At 30.4% G+C, this 17,908-nt stretch overlaps 1 long non-coding RNA gene across 1 annotated transcript; it reads left to right on the top strand.

Moving 5' to 3' along the window:
- Window positions 1-2,402: 2,402 nt before the first annotated feature.
- On the top strand, window positions 2,403-4,729 carry LOC112799794 (uncharacterized). Its single transcript, XR_003201222.3, has 5 exons — window positions 2,403-2,544; window positions 2,707-2,916; window positions 3,368-3,468; window positions 3,947-4,023; window positions 4,365-4,729. It is a non-coding gene; the product is annotated as an uncharacterized lncRNA (long non-coding RNA).
- Window positions 4,730-17,908: the final 13,179 nt, after the last annotated feature.

Genomic DNA, 17,908 nt, shown 5'->3' with positions numbered 1-17,908 from the left:
TTTTCTGACTTTTAACCTTTTCTCTTTATATATATCACAAATTTATCGATATAGCATAGAAATTCTTATACATAGCACAAAAAATTTTACCTATAGTAACAGAAATTTTTACACATAGCAAATATTTTTTTATTACGATTATATTTTGTTGGTTGGGTGAGTCAATTGTGATCCTTCACAAATTTCTGTGTTATACATTAAAATTTTTTGTATTATATGTGCATAAAATTTTTTTGCATTATACTGTATTGTATGTATTTTGTTAGTTGAATGTCAATATATTTTTGATATATAATCTTTTAAAAATTTTTATACTATGCATCAAATTTTTTGTGTTCACTACAAAAAAAAGGCTATATTGTAGAAATTTGTTAATGGAGGTTTAAAAAAAATTCTGTAAATTTGAATTTGAAGATAAAACATTCCCTTTTATTTTATTAAAAAAATTATTAACGGGAGTTTTAATTTTAAATAGTATGATTTCTAACAACCCCTTAAATTAAAAATAATTCGCCTACACAATTTGGTGGGCGCAAAATCTTCTTCTTCCCGCAAAAATTTTTGTAATTAAATTACAAGACACCTAATTCCGTCAATTTGTGAAACTGCCATAACGCAAATTACGGGGGTTAAAAACCGCCGAAAAAAACTCCGCAAATTAAATTAATGTCTTTTTGTAGTGGTTGTGTACTAATAATTTATATATTGTATTTTTGTTGGTTCACTACTTGAAAATTAGTTATTACAGACGGATATTTTCGACGGATTTTATCCCACGAAAATACAGACGAAATTTATGAGGGATTTTTTGTTGAAAATAAAAAATGAATTAGCATAAATTTGTCTGTAATTAAATGAATAAAAATGCTACATTTCATTAAATTATTACAGACAAAAAATTTGTCTGTAACTTAAAATAATCCGTCGAAAATAATAAGTTAAACCTACCATTGCTCGAGCTCCATTCACAACAAACAAATCAAGAGCTAAACCAAGCATTCCTCACCCTTCTTCTCCGTCAACGGGCTACTTCTTCTCCTCCTCTCCTTACCCACAGCGCCACTGCCGGCCACCCTAACTGCCGCAGCTACCTTCTCCTTCTTCTCCTCTTTTTTAAACACCCCTGTCTCTCTCGTTCTTTCTAGTTCACAGAACAAAGCAAGTTCAAGCTCCACCACTGCCACACCTCTCTCTCTCTCCTTTTATCCTTCTTAGTTCTGGCTACAGCCATCATCTCTTCCAGCGCTACAGCCATCATCTCCTCCAGTCAATGTCACGGCTACCTTCGCGCAAGCCCTAGCTCCGTGGTGACCAAAATCGGTTCCACCGTCAGCCGCGATTCCACCGTCAGCTACGGTTCCACCGTCAGCCGCGATTTCACCTCTCTCTTTCCCCTTGTTCGAACCGTAGAGACCTGGGCATCCTTCTTTCCTTCTGCGCTCTTTTGATTGTCTCTGCTTCCAGGTTTTGGTTTCAAAATTCTTTTAATTTCTATTGAGTTCAATTAATTTTGTTTAGTTAGTTTGATTTTAGTAATTAGTTTAGTAAGATTTGTTTTCTGATTAGTGGATTTTTAGGTTGTTAAAATAGGATTAGATTAGATTTTGATTCTGAATAGCTGAGAAATGTTTAGATTGTTAATCTGGATTGCTGAACATTGCTGAACGTTGTTAATATGAGCTTGATGAATGTTGTCTAGAACAGAAATTTAATTCAGTTAGTGGCTTCTTCTCTGGTAATGCTTCTTCTCGGTAGTTTTGCGTTTGGAGGATTAGCAAAATTGTGTTTCTGCTTATCTATTCAACCTATTTTGTTTGTGACTGTGTGTGACCTTTAGTTACTAGCAAATCAAAGAAGCAGGTAATATCAAGTTCTATTCAATCACTTTAGTGGCTGTTTTCACTTTCAATGATCATTATCTCATGCAGAAGTTCAAGGACCTCATCAATTATCATCTCAAGTCCACTGCTAGTTAACAGTTTTCTAGGATTCGGTAATCATTTGTTCTTGAAATTCATGATCCAATAAGGCAATAAATTTACCTTTTCAACTATTCTGCATATCATTGTTTTGTCAACTAACATGCACTTTATTTACCAGGCACTCTCTTGTTATCCCAAAATCTCATTTTCCTTCACTGGATGCTACTCCTCCATCAGTGAATAACTACTCATAAGATTGAAATTATGACATTTTTTCTACCTTTATCCTGTTTAATTTTAGGTTGATGATAAATCGTTTCTCCATAAGGGAAAAATAGTGTTTAGGATTCTTGTTATATATGATATTGCTATTGTTAACATTTAAAGATAATGTGTCTAGTGCTTAGTTTCAATCTAGCATTTTACCAAGCATGAAAAGTTGCTAAGTAAGATGCAACCGAAATATAGAATAAATGGCATGCTTGTGTTTAATCAGTTTATGTATTCTGTACTTCTGTAATGTGAGACAATCATCCTAATTGGCTAAAGGTACGGGTGATAGCTGCAATGTGTTCGAAAGTACCGTTTATTAGCAATGCAATCATGAAGGCTACTGGCAGTGGTATGTTGTTGAACACTTGTATTTCTATTTGAGCTTTTGTTTTCTTTAGTTCTGCATTTTAAGAGATTTTGCTCATTTTAAGCGACCCGGTTTGGGTTGCTAGCCGAAGCCTGCATTGCTTTGCTTCTTCTTCCTATCTTAAGGGGATTAGCTCTATTTCAGATACTCGGCATCTAATTTGAAGCTTCAGTTAGATATCACACCTGGCTTGGAACTGCAATGATATTTTTCGCTGTAATACACGGCGCAAGCACTTGCTTTGCCTGGGTGTCAGCCACTATATACAGAAAGAAGTGAAGCCCAAACTCTTCAAAATGGTACTTATATGATTTCATGCAGCCAATTCCAAAAACAAGTTGTGTGCTCCAGAAGGTATTACATCTCTGCCAAAGAAGTTAAGCTATTTTCTTGTAATCAAACTTGTTAGTAATTCCTGTGATTGTGAATTTACTCGAGTGTTGGATTTTCTCAAGACCTCAGTAGGTTACCAGGCAGAAGTTGTATTTGTGATCATTTTTATGATCTTGATTTCATTGGTGTCCTTGAGTTTCATGATCTGCTTCTAATTTTCTTTTTATAGTTTAGCTGATGTCCAAGTTTTTCTTTTGACGATTGATAGTATGAGATTTTTTTAAAATGATTTATTTATTTTAACTACGAAGAGCTGCCTTTTACTGCTTATACCTCATTTTTTGTTTTAAGTTAATATTGTTGTAGCAGTTCTTTGGAAATATCTTTTGAAGTTATGAGAAAATTTGATTTGTTAAATATTTGTTGACTGTTATTAATCTCGACATTCACTTTACTTATTGTTGTTTACCAGGGTTCAATCGTGGAAATGACAGATTTGGATAGGGATGATGCGGGATCAGAAGATGCTAACTTTTTGTTTAATGGTCATAGAGCAAGAATCACTTGTATGAGGTAATAATGTTACATAATTGTTTTTGTGTTTTACAAAAATTAATGAGAAATGGTACTTATAACTATAGGTTTAGACATTATCTAGATATGTAGGGATCAATGTGTTTGAACTGGAATCCCAAGATAGTGTATATTGATGAACTTTTGGGTTACAATGATAGAGAAGCTAAACTGTAGCAAATGATCAAAGACATGAACTAACTGCTATATCCATTATTTACATTATTTACAGTGAGTAACTTCTCTAACTAACTCACTAAAGGAATCTTATAATTAACTTGGGATTTCATCATGTTTCTGGTGGTAAGGTAACTTATAATGGATGTGAAATTATTTTACTAGACTTACCAGCATGATAATTGGAATCCACAATATACCACTTGGTATTATGTATTTTGTTATTAGCAAATTCACTAGAAATGCAATTGAAATCACCAGTTATTTATTCATGATTTTCCAATTGTTTATATGTTGCTAGGTGCTGTTCAAATTATAGTAATTAATAACTGAGGACAAAGTGGGTGGAGCCTTGAAGTTTAACACACACACCTTCTGGTGATGTTTTTAGTTATCTTATCTGAGTTTCTCTTGCTATTTCTAAATCTTTTCTGCTTTTCGATCTACACATTCAAACTTGAAAATGTTGTTAATCTTTTACTTATAAATAAAATAGTAACCTCTCTGTACTGATTAGTTGAACATATAGGTCTGTAACCTATATTTAAAACTTGATATGTTATTTCTATAGCTTGCTCATGCAACGTCCAACCAGATATCCAAGCGTAATTTTATGTTTTGCATTTTATAATTTACATGTTCCTAGTTATATTTTTATTCATATAAAATATTTTGTTGTCTCATTAGTCTTAATTAATTCTCTATTGAATTGGAAGCAGAGATAGACTGTCTCAATCGGGTATACATTCAGCGGCGGCATGTTCGAGATGAAAGAAGTGAAGGGTGGCAGTCCGTACGTACGGTGCCCGAATTGGTGGTGATGGATCAAGACAACCAACTAACTTGAGTTGGAGCAAGCATTCCACCAAGGCAAGTATATTGCCACCATCACTAAGAAGCTCAAGAAAAAATGAAGCTATCCATAAATTAGGATATTGAATCCTGATGAGTCCACTAGTAGTTACTTGTCATCTAATGTATTCAGTTTGTATTATTGCGTGAAAATAATTGCTTCTTATTATAAAGAAAGCGCTTTGTACTCACTGGTGTGTTTTTCTATTTGTACCATCAATAAAAATTTGTATTTATTAAATTTACATTTATTTTGTATGAAAACAAGTTTATTTTGTAATGGAAAATCTTAAAAAAAATTATTTTACTTTATTGATAGATTTATAGACGGATTTTCTATCTGTATTCAGAGTTTGGGATGATTTTCCAAGGATTCAATTACCGACAGAAAATTCGTCTGTAATTACCGACGAAAAATCCGTTGAAAAATCCGTCCGTAATTACCAACGGATTGTTCAACATTTCAAGGAAATGGATGGAGAATTTACAGAGAAAAATCTGTCGGTAACTAGTAAAAATTCGTCGGTAATTTTCTGACAAAAAAATCCGTCGGTAAATAATTTTCGACGAGACTTTTACGAAGAGACAAATCCGTCGGTAACTAAAAATTTATCTGTAATAAAGACTAAATCTATCTATAAATCTGTCTATATTAATCCATTTTCTAGTTGTGGTTGAGTGGAATGTTATGAGTATGTAGTCCTTTAAAAATTTGTGCCGCGTATCAAATTTTTGTATTGTGCATCAAAATTTATGTTCTATAATTTTCTAAACATATATAAGAAAAGAAAAAGTGGTGATGATAATAAAAAAGATGAGAAGAAAAAAAGGAGAAAAAAATCAAATAAGAGAAAAAAAGAAAAAAATGAAGACAAATGTATTTATATATTGTTTTAACATATTATGATTTTTTATTTTAATTTTTTAAAAAATTTATTAGAATTTTCATAAAAATGATCAAAAGGAAATGAGAGATGAAACACTTAGAGAATGTGAAAAATAGAAATAAGAATAAATATTCTCAAGTTTGGAGGAGAATAATGAAGCATTTCTACCTTATTAGAAATATAGTCATTCATATTATTTTTCCTATCGGTTTAAATTTTTAGAATGAGTGATTTTAAGACGTAGTATCAAAATTTTATATTAAAAAATTTAGAATTTGATCCTTGGTATATCTAAAAAATAGAAAGAATAATATAAGACAAATAAAACAAAAAAGACCTATACAAAAATCAAATAAATCTAAAAGAATTTTTTAAAAAAATATTAAAAATATAACTATTTATATTATCTTCTCTTATTAATTTAAATTTTTGAAACAAATCCCTGTTAACATCTACTCTACTTAATATATTAAAATTGGGTTTTCTCCCAACTAATGAAGGTGACATGTCGATCTCTCATGACTCCGTTTTCTCTCCAAAATGAACTTTCCTATTCTCTATTCTAAATTATTTTATAAAAATATATTTATTATAATTATATTATAATTAATATTTTATGAATAATACATAATTGTACTAATTTAGAAACATATCTTCATTATAATTATATCAAATCAATATTTAATACATTATTAAAATACTTATCAATTATCAATTAAAACTACTTTTAATCATTTTAATAATAATAATAATAATAATGATAATATAATTGCACCGGTCGTTAAGAATATTTGAAGGTAATCATAAAATGACCAAATTTTATGATATTAATAACGCACATTAATTTTAAATATTTTTAGTCATTTTAATTATATTAATTTTAAAAATATTGATATAATTCTAATTCTTATTTATTATCCAATAATAATAATAATAATAATAATAATAATAATAATAATAATAATAATAATAATAATAATAATAATAACTTAAAAAATCCGTATATAAACTATTTCAATTACCCGTGTATTATTATTAAAATTCTATATGTTCCTAAATATAAGTTTTGAAAAACATGATATGGCACGGGTTATTAGTGTAGAGTTGTTTAGGTTTGTTTAGGAAGATATAATAGAATTTATATTTCTAAATTTTAAGACATATATTTCTATTTCAATCTGTGTATATCAGGTATAATATTCTTAGTCATTGTTCGAGATTTCTCTGATTATAATAGAAGATAATGATTCTAATCATGATATGATAAAATTATATAATTTAAACAAAACTAATATATGATGTGTAATTACTGTATATAATAAAAAATTACCTTAATAATAAGTAATTTACATATATATTTTTATTTTACTAAAGTCTATATATAGTGTTTTTCTGTGGTACATGAATCTAAATTTGAGAGTCAATTCATAATTTTATATTTATTATTTTTCTTTTACCACTTCATAGAATAAGAATGTATTCTTCGTTTTTTTTTATCGAAGTTGATCATTTTAAGGTACAATTTATACTTTTTATAGTATTTTTCATATACTCATTCTATTATATTATTCTTTTGATAATTTATTAATTGTTGTTACTCTAAATTATTCTTATCGTCTAATGTTCCAGTTCAATTGTCTTTTGCCATAGTCATTTACAATGCATCACATCCATGAAATACCTCATTGAGTTGTCTTCACTGATTCGGGTTTCAACTACATGGATGTAAGTAGGGGTGTGCATGGGCCGGGTGAAATCAGGTTTGGTGTGACCCAGACCCGACCCGAAATATGCACCGGGTCCATTTATGAGACCCGAACCCGACCCTAAACCCGATGAAACCCATATCATTTCGGGTCACGACTATACCGGGTGAAAACCGGGCCATTCACATCACTTTACCTTTTCTAAAATTAAAACATAACTATTAACCACAATCAATACTAATATTGTCTAATAACACTAAATATTTAAGTCAATACAAACAACACAATATTATACATTAGTCTTAAAGTCTTGTGCATTCTAAATATAAAACATTAACTTAGTCTTATAATAACTAAACAAATGAAAATATTAAAGTTTACAAAATAATAATTCCACATGAATAACCATTATCCATCAATAGCCATTAATGTTGTCAACTTGTTCCTTATGATGTGGATGCATTAGTGAAACCTACAAAACATATAAAGTTACTCATTTTTCATATAAAAGATTATTACTTGAAATAAATAAGTTACAAATAATAAAAAATATCATAAATGTACCTTCAACAATCTTCTGACTGCTATCAAATAAATCAAATTCTTGATCTCCATCTCTTTGTTTAGAAGGGCACAACCAACTTTGAGTGCATATCAAAGCTTCAGCCATTAATGGTGATAAAGAGCTGCGGAAGACATCAACTACACGTCCACCAGATGCGACACGTCACGAAAAGCAGGGCAGCACCATCGTCAGTAGAAGGAATGGCTTTGCCAGAGACTCAAGACTGGGGTAGTGGGGGTGAGACTTCCTTGTGCGTGCTTCCTGGGAAGACGAGGATGGAGTAGCGGGCGACTGCGTGATGCGTGCTTGCTGCCGCTGGGAGTGCGTCGTCCGTGGCTGCTTGCTGGGAGACTGAGAGTGGCCCGTGGGTAGAGAAGATGAGGTCAGGGGTCACTGGGTCAGCGTCGGCCGTGGGAAGTGGCGGAGTGGAGACTGCCGAACTAGGGAGTGGGGAGTGGGGACTGAGGACTGGGCTGAGGTTGAATGAATGAGGGAGTGAGGTTGAATTTCTCAGATCTGCAGTGAACGCGTTAATGCCCTAACCCCCTTTTCCCCTGATTCAAATTGACAAATTGTATAGCACAGCACTAAGCCACTAATGCACTTGCACTATAGCGCATATTGAGTTACTGGGCCGCCGGGTCGGGTCTGGATGACCCGAGCCTTGGCCCGGTCCCGGTTTCATTTAGTTCCAAGGTTTCATTTTTTTTTCCGGGTCAACTTCGGGTCTCTTCGGGTCCGGGTCTAAATGGCCCAAATTTCATTGGGCCCGGGACGGATCTCGGGCCGGACCGGGCCGTGCTTACCCCTAGATGTAAGGTTCAAAGAAGGGGCAATAAACTCTACTTTACCGAATGATGGCTGGATATACTCACATACTTTACCGAATGATGGTTGGATATACTCACCTATTATGACCAATCTAATGAAATATGGTTAAAGTTAGTTTACTTGGAAGGAGCTCGATTTTTTATTGAGGAATTGTTTCCACGGATAACAAAATAAAAATAGAATGTTAGTTTTCTTAGAAAAATAGAATGTTAGTAATTAGAATGGGTAAGTAAAGAAAGATAGAATGTTAGTAATTAGAAAAACAGAATGTTAGTATTTGCTTAAAATAGATAACAAAATAAGTTATAGGGTATTACTTTATTTAAATTATTAATAATTAAAAGAATAAAAGGTCAATAATTATTTTAAAATAGACATTAAATTTAGTTTTATGATACTAATTTATTTGAGTTGTTAATAAAATTTTATAATTTTCAGATTTATATCTACTCAATTTATGTATTTTATTTTATTCTACTTTAACAAAAAATTGAGGCGTGCATTTTTAATTATTTATTTAGAAAGTATAGCGAAATGAGTTATATCAATTATAATTAATTATCAATAATTGATATCGATTAATTAATTGTATTAATTTGTAAGATGAATAATGTATAATAAATATTGTGAAATTAATTATAATAAATTAATAATTAATAAATAAAAAACTAAAAAGGGACTTTTTTTATTGCTTTTTAAATTTTAATGACTACATATTTTTATAATTTCACTTTTTCTTTATCTCTTCCTTTCACATTTAGTTCTTTTGATTTATTAAACTAAATCAATTATACTAATTATTTGTATTAACTAATTAAGTACTTTTTAATGGATTATTATAACTGTGCCTTTAGACTATAAGTTAAAAATATTATAAAAAATATTTTATAAAAATTGTTGAAAAATAAATATTTTTAAAATGTGTCCTTAAGACACAAATTAATTAAATTATTTTTCAATTTAATGTATTTAATTTATTCAATTGTATTAATTATAACTAATAAATTATGTAATTTGATTTGATTTGGATAAATATTTTATCATTTAATATTTTATTTGATTCATTAAATTAGATTAATCATAAATTCAAATATTTAATTTAATTAGAGTAAATATCAAATTATTTTATTTTTTTTGATTATTAAACCAAATTAATTATAACTAATTTATTATTTAATTTGATCGAGATAAATATTAAATTATTTAATAAATAATTTATAAAGCAAAGAAATAAATGAAATCAATTAATTCAATTTATTATCTTATTATTTTATATATCCCTTTTCTCTTTCTCTATTTTGTACTTAAGGTAATTTGTAATTTGTAATTTTTTTTCTTTTATCTTAATTTTGCTAATATTTTTTTATGATTTTGTTTTATATTAATTCTTTTTTATTTATTTTGATTATTAATTCTTAAGGGTATTATTATTTCATTTAAAGATAATTTAAATTTTTTGTAATATTTTTATAAAAGTTTATTAATAGATTTTTTTATTTTTTATTTTTTGAAATTTTTTTTAATAAGATCGTATTTTGATTTTTCTCTTTCATCCTTTGTATTAATTAATTATATTAATATTCTATTGCAATACATTTTTTATCTACTCCACACATTATCTTTTTTTATCTTCTTTTACTTTTTTTAATTGCTCTTTTTACTGTATTTTTAATTGCTTATTTTATTTTTACTTCTCATGTATAGATTTATTATAATTCATCACATGTTCTTTTTGAATTTAAGTGTCGTGACATTACTGTATTTAATATAATAATTTGTAAATATCTATTCTATTAATAAATTTATGCACTTAATGATAAAACTATCGTGGCATCACTGGCATATTTCTGATGGTGTTTTTTGATTTTTTGAACTCATTAAATTTAATTTATTATAATAAATTAATTATTTCAACTAATTGATTTGGTCAATTATTTAAACATCATACAATTTATTATAATTTCCATCAATCAATTAATTGTAATTCAAATTGAATGATTATTTTGTTACGAAATTATTATTTCCTAATCTATTTATGGGCAATACATATATTAATTATAATCGCAAATTAAGTTATTTTACATTAAATAACTTATATAATGCTCATTTCATTTATTATCATAAATGTTGAATTAAATAAGTTATTATTACTTTTGATTTAGAATTAAATGAGAATAAAATCAGAGATACTATTTTATTTGGCCTTTAGGGTTTAATGGGTGTCACACTCAAATATAAATAGTGACTTCTGAATTTTTGTCTCCAATACATCAAAGCCACCTCTATAACTCTTTTTCCATAAAAGAAATTACGATTCAACTCTATCAGAGATACAGAAGATTTTCAAAGAACAAGGAAATGGTTTGAATTTGCACGAATTCTTTCGAACTTACGATGTTGTTTCAGTTGGTTGTGGTTACGAGAATGACTCTAATCTATACGAGTCTAAGGACTAGAATAGATTAAATATTATTTAAGTAATTTATTTCTAATATTAGTATTTGATTAAATTAGGTTTAGATAAATTTAAAATGTTGACTCAATTTATATATTACGACTATTCTTTTTGAATATATTATTTTTATATTTTTTAATATAAATTTTTTTCTGATTTTTAAGTTTATTTTTTTTTTGGATATATGTACCACCTTTTTTTTCATTTTATATTTCAAATTAGTAATGTAATTATTAAGAAAAAAATATTTTAAAAAAGAAAATAATATTAAAACATCACTATTTAAAAAAAAGAAAGATGCGTGAAAAAAGGAAAATGAAAAATTAAAACATCATTATTAGAAAAAAAACTATTAATATGCGTATAAATAGGGTCAGGATTGAGGAATATATATGTATATAAAAAAAATTATTACACGATTGTAGAATAAAAATTAATTATATATATAAAACGAAATAATTATAACAAAAAATAATTAATATATGTGATTTAAATATTTTTAATAACCGGTAACATAGAGTTTAACAAAATATAATTTATATATTTTTTTATTTATATATATGTATAGAATTATTTATGTATATGTATATATATTAAGAAAAACTACCATAATATATATATATATATATATATATATATATATATATATATATATATATTATTTAACAAAATTAATATATACGATTATGAAAAGTTCCATCCAAATTTGATAAGAATAAGACGATTTACATAAAAATGGTTCTCATGGACAATAAGGTAAGTTGATTATTTTCCATGATTCTTTCAAGTGTTGCTAGCTCCATTTTATAAATATTTTTTGTTCATATTTTAAGTTTATTTGATAAGTAAACTCTTGCATGAATCAAAGACAGTGTAATTTTATAGATTTATAAGTGTTAATAACCTTTATATTTAATTTGTTTTATAGTGTAATAATAGTCAATATATTTTTTGGTAGATTTAACTATTACTATATTATTTATGATCATAATCAGTATATATGTCTGATTTATTGAATAAAATATATTATTAAAAACAATTAATAAACATTTTAGAATTAATTTAATTAATACTAAATTAAAAAAATTATATCATATTAATTATTTATTAATTAAATGATTATAATTTAAATTAATTTTTAAAAAATAATTTAAAATTATAATTTCAATGGCGCACGGCTCATTACACTTGTTCTTAAATATAACCTATTTTGACATTTTGTACCAAACTCACGCTTACCACGTTTTCCACGCTTACCTCCACCTGCTCTTTTGTCATCCTGCCTTGATTTATTTTGTCGTGGCAACTGGCAAGTGGTTGATTTGAACTGAGTACTTTGGTTGATTTGAACTGAGTACTTTCATTAAATAATATATCACACTTCTGTCTTTATCTCCGTACAAGTTTTTTTCTCAATTCTGTTTTTCACTTGGCCCTTTCTCGTTATAGAGAGCCGATTTTGTGGTAGCTATAAAGTGTTGAGTTATTTATTTATTATTATTATAACTACTATATCCGATTGTTGATCTCTTAATTACTTGTGAGCCCTATTCAATAATCAATTAGGCGGTTTTGAAAATCGGATAACATAAAATATTAAAAATAAGATATAAAAAATAAAGATACAAAATTTAATATTTTAATATTTTATTTGATAATAAATTAAAATAAATTATAAAAATTTATTTTTTTTTAATTTTAAAAAAATATATAATAATAAACAATATAATCATAAAAAATTAATAAAAATAATAAAAAAATAAAATATATTTTTTATTAGTATTTATATATTTTTTTATTAAAATAAATATAAAATATATTAATTTAATATTTTTAAATATAATATTTTTATTTATATCTTATCTATTAAATATATTTTTGTGTCTTTGTATCTTTAATTTTGTATCCATATTTATAGTCTTAAGGACATATAGGGATAGTGATTCACTGCTTTTCTGGACCCCAATCTTAATTTGTTGTTGTCTTTCTATTCAGTAATCAATTAAGGACGTATAGAGATGGTGGTTCACTGCTTTTCTGACCTCAATCTTAATTTGGTGTTGTCTTTCTAGCTTTTAATTTATAGTTGCATGTGATTATCAGATTATGTGAATCTGCTAGCTATTTCCGGCATTCTCTTTAGCATCTCATTATTATATAAGTGGACGTTGCCACCTTTATTATTATTATTATTATTATTATTATTATTATTATTATTATTATTATTATTTAGGAATGGCAAAAATATCTAGTAGAACGGGTATCCGCAGAAATTTATCTGTCGGATATGAAAAAAGTTTTCTACCTGCGAAGATGGGAGGTGGGATCCCGTATAATAAATGGGGCGGAGCAAGAATAAAGGTCTCCGCCCCGTAGAGATCTGTTTAATTCTCGCCTATGTAAAAGGACTAAAATGTTCCTTAATATATATAACATAATGAAAAAAAGTAAAACCCTAACCGTTGTTCAATTCACATTTCACAAACCCTCAATTTCTCGTGGCCTCATCAGATTTGAACTCAGCCTCAAACCCATCCTCTGAACCACCAACGGAGGCCACCTCCCAGAGTCCCAGGCTCCCATCCGCTCAGTCCGTCACCGCCACCTCCCCATCACCCATCCCCTCAGTTCGTCTTCCTTATCGCGACGTCTCAGTCTCTCACGCCCCTGTGGATCTCAGTCCCTTCACTGTCACGTCGCGCTCACCGGCACACCGCACTAGGGAGCTCGTCGTCTTCGCCATCGTTGCTTCTTTCCGCGAAGGCGTGTTCGTTGGTGTCATCTGGTTCTAGTCGCGTCCCGTTATCGTCGTCTGCGTCATCTGGTCGCATCATCTGGTCGTCGGCCGTCGCCTCTTCTCCGTCGGGTAAGTGACAGAACTTTGAGATCTTCATTGTTAGCTTTGATTTTGAAGGATTTGTGATAATTTCTAATTTTGATTTTGATTCCTATGATTTTAATGTGTTAAATTGTTGATTCTGAAATTTTTATTCCTTACTTTGACTCTGAGTTAGGTTAAGTAAAACTTTTATTATATCCTGCATATGTATACAAGAGTTTGTATATTGCTGCATTGGCTCATGATTTGTGTATCTCATTTTGAAATTATAACTTCAATTGATATAAAGACGTTAAATAAATTTGAATTTTGTATTAAAGTTGATGTGTTAATGGAAAGAGTATTATGCTGAGATTTCTGTAACTTCTGTTTTCTGTATCTTGGTTAATGGCTAAGTGACAAATTCAAACCTATCGATTCTATATAGGAGTTTGTGCGTGCTGTGAACTCAAAACAATCACTCAATGTCTCTATTATGACCTAGTGGTCCATTGTTTAGGTGTTGTAATTTTTCTAGTTGATCCTCAATGTTGTGTGAAATCTTTAGTTTTTTTGTTTTATAACAATTTGTCATAAACAACTCTAGTGTTCTATTTATTCCACCTGGCTACAATTATTGCCGAGCACTACAAAAATGGTACAAATGTTAAGAGGTTTTTATATTATTGACTTATTGAGTTATTATATGATTTTAATTTAAATTATTTTTTTTTCAATGTAGAATTTAAGTAAGTGAGAATCTACCATCGCTACCATTACGGGATAAAAGGAGGATTGAGATTTGAGAATTATGTTTTTATAATGTGATGAACTTTGTTTGGTTGTTTATGGATATGGTTAGTTATGGATATGTTTGGATGTTTATGTTTGTTGTTATTGCTATTTAAGTCTTTAAAAACTATGGATATTATATTTGTAATGACAATTGAGGATATCTTTATTTTTTTCTATTTTTTTTATTTTTTATTAGTCTTTACAAAAATTCGTGGAGACCCAATTTCTCGGGAGATATGGGGTCCCCGTTACCCGTCGTGAGGACGAGGCGGGAACGGGGACAGATATTGGGGGCGGGAGGCATGTCCTCGCCCCCATAGAGACCGTTGTCATCCCTACTACTTTTACTTAGAACGTATGAAAAATTTCCAACCTTTTATGACCACACATAATATCATTTAATCATCTTTCTCTAATTATAATTTATTTATTTATTTATTTATGCTTCTCATTATTACAAGTAAAATATTGCTAACTTATTTATTAATCATTGAAGTTGTCAATTGATACGTTGTGGCTCGAGTTTTGATAACTAAAAACTATAGACAAACAAAAGAGAGAGATATAAAAGTAATTGAATTGGATGATGAGCTACTCACATACACAATAAAATAATAATCAATAAATGCATTATACAAGCAACAGAAACAGAAGAAAAAATCAGAAGAACAGAAAAACAAAGATGATGAACAGAGGTGAGGAGATCGGTGAAACAGTAAGGAGGTGAGCGATAAGAAACGAGGAGCATGATCGAGGAAAAGACGAGAGCGATGAGGAAGAGAAGAGCGCAATCGAGGAACATCAGCGGCGAAAAACCTCCGGCGTGGCGGTGCAGAGCATGAACGAGGATGATGGTGGTGTTCGGTGATGGTAAAACTGTAACTTGGAGAGGGAGTGAGATATAGTGCTGAAATGCAAAGCGATTTAGGATTTGTTGGTTAGGTTAGGCTATATTATATTTAACTATATATATTATTTATTTATTGTGGATATGCGGATCAGATTCATGGGTATCTATCTCAAATCCGTGATTTGATCATTTGAGTATGTGGATTGGATTGGATCTGATTTAATGGCTTTGCTAATTGGATCTTATCCATAATTTTTGAATCGAATAAAACACTACGAATATGCAAATCAAATCTAATCCATGTACAACCCTACCTATCAATTCTTCTTCTAGAGGCAAATTATATTTGCCGTCGCAGTTAATACATATGCTATTTACCACATTCCCAGATAGTACATTGTTTAATCGAAAGAATTATCGTGGCTAAGGTTGTGTTCTAATGACAAAGTTGTTTTCCTTCGAAGATGCTACACTAGGTTCGATCTCTAGCCGGAGGTGATAAAAGAGCCATATATTGTGTGTGTGTGTATGAGCATGTGTGGGTTATGACAAAAAAAAAGTTATCCATATGTGCCATGTTGCAAGGCGCCAGTCAACGCTTGGGCTTTCTTAGCCATCCAAAGCCATATTGCTAAAAAACTCCATATATATATAATATATATATATATATGTTCCGTAAGATTTAGCATCTCGCGTTACTGACGAATTTATGGACGATTTTAATATAGAATTCGTTGCGTCAAATTGTTACCGACGAATTCACTTATCCGACGGTAAATTCGTGGGAAATACTTACAGGGAAAAGGGATGGAATAGGCGCAAACTTTATCATGGAATTTACCGTCGGAAAAATCCGATACTAAGCTAGTTTAGTGAAACAACGCATTTTGGTGGCACACTATGGGTTACTGTCGGATAAATCCGAAGGTGAATTCGATGGTAATCATCCCTAAAATTGAGATGGAGGGGTTCAATGAGAAAGAGAAACAGGGTGTAGCCGCTTACGGTTAGGTTACAACGTTAGACATTTCAATTTTCACTATTATGCTTCGGGATTTTTTATTTTAATAAATAAAATAAATATAATAATTACTGAAATAAATAATTTTAAAATTTATTACCAAAATCCGTCACCCTCTCTTATCTTGTTTACATTGTGAATGAGATAATTTTACATGTATCTCGTTTACAGTATAAACCAGATAAGATACGTAAAAGTGACACGTGTATATATCGGTTACACTGTAAACGACATACATGGAGGATTATCTCGTTCATAGTGTAAACGAGATAAGTGTAAATGAGATACAGTAAGACAATTTTTCACCAACTATAAAAGGATGTCTAATCCTTGGCATTCTCCACATTCATCTCATATCTTCTTCTGTCCCGTTTTCTCACAAAAAGAAGGCAACAATGGCCAGTAATAGCGTATACATAGTTGTGTGTGTTTACCCCTATTGTCGTATGAGAAATGACGACAATGGAGGTGATATTTGAGTGTAAAAATCCGATTCTATTGCGCACTCAGCATGTGAGTTCGTTGTCCGAGTTGAAGAGTTTGATTTTGAGCAACCTTGGTGGCACAGAAACGAGGGAGATCGAAATGGTGGGGTATAGGTTGCTGGCACCGTTGGGTAATTGAGTTTTCTGGTTTTAACTATTTCGACTTCAAGGGGACGAGCATGTGCGACTCATGTCCGACATCAATGGGAGAATCATGGGAGAGCAAGTGATGGAGCTTTCTCCCAAGGTTGGAGATGTTGGTGGTGGTGGTTCTGTACACTCGACCTATGTACAGGACGACCGACCTCTCGCACCACCACCCATTCATGTCGCCATTCCAGTGGAGGACATGGAGATGGGTGAGGAAGACTCTGACAAAGATTACGTTGCCGATATTGGCAACATCAATTCTTCTAAGGGGGTGATAACGAGGATTTTGTTTCAGAGACGTCCGCTGAGGCAGCTGTGGGCTATGTTTTTCCCCTCACCCAATTTCAGCGCTATCAGATGTACCAAGTCACTATCATACGTTGAATCTGGATGCCATGCATAAGAGAACTCCGTTTTCCAATATGGGAGAGGAGGATTACAACCTAGACGGTGGGGTAAAGTTTCGGGTCGGCCACAGATTCAAGTGCCGAGATGCAATGATGTAGGGTGTGAAGAACTATAGTATTCACCGGAGTACAGAGTACTGGGTGATCGAATCGAACCGATTAAAGTACCATGTGCAATGCTGTCAAGCTACAAATGGCTGTCCATAGAGTCTCCATGTTGTCCTTCGACAGAATCTCGGATACTGGTGAATTCAAGTTTAATTGAGGTGTACTTACTCATTTATGGTTGTCATATATTAAGTACTTTTAAACCATGACGCCTAAACATGGTTGTTTTATTTTGTCAGGGAGATTCGGAGGGTTGGTGGAGTGCACACTTGTTTAGCACCCACCATGTCCCAGGACTATCGACAGCTGGATAGCAGTCTCATCTGCAAGGTC

This window comes from Arachis hypogaea, chromosome 5 (assembly GCF_003086295.3).
Source record: "Arachis hypogaea cultivar Tifrunner chromosome 5, arahy.Tifrunner.gnm2.J5K5, whole genome shotgun sequence".
Classification (NCBI taxonomy): domain Eukaryota; kingdom Viridiplantae; phylum Streptophyta; class Magnoliopsida; order Fabales; family Fabaceae; genus Arachis; species Arachis hypogaea.
Note: the sequence above shows the minus strand (reverse complement) of the source record. Positions and strands in the feature narration are given on the sequence as shown.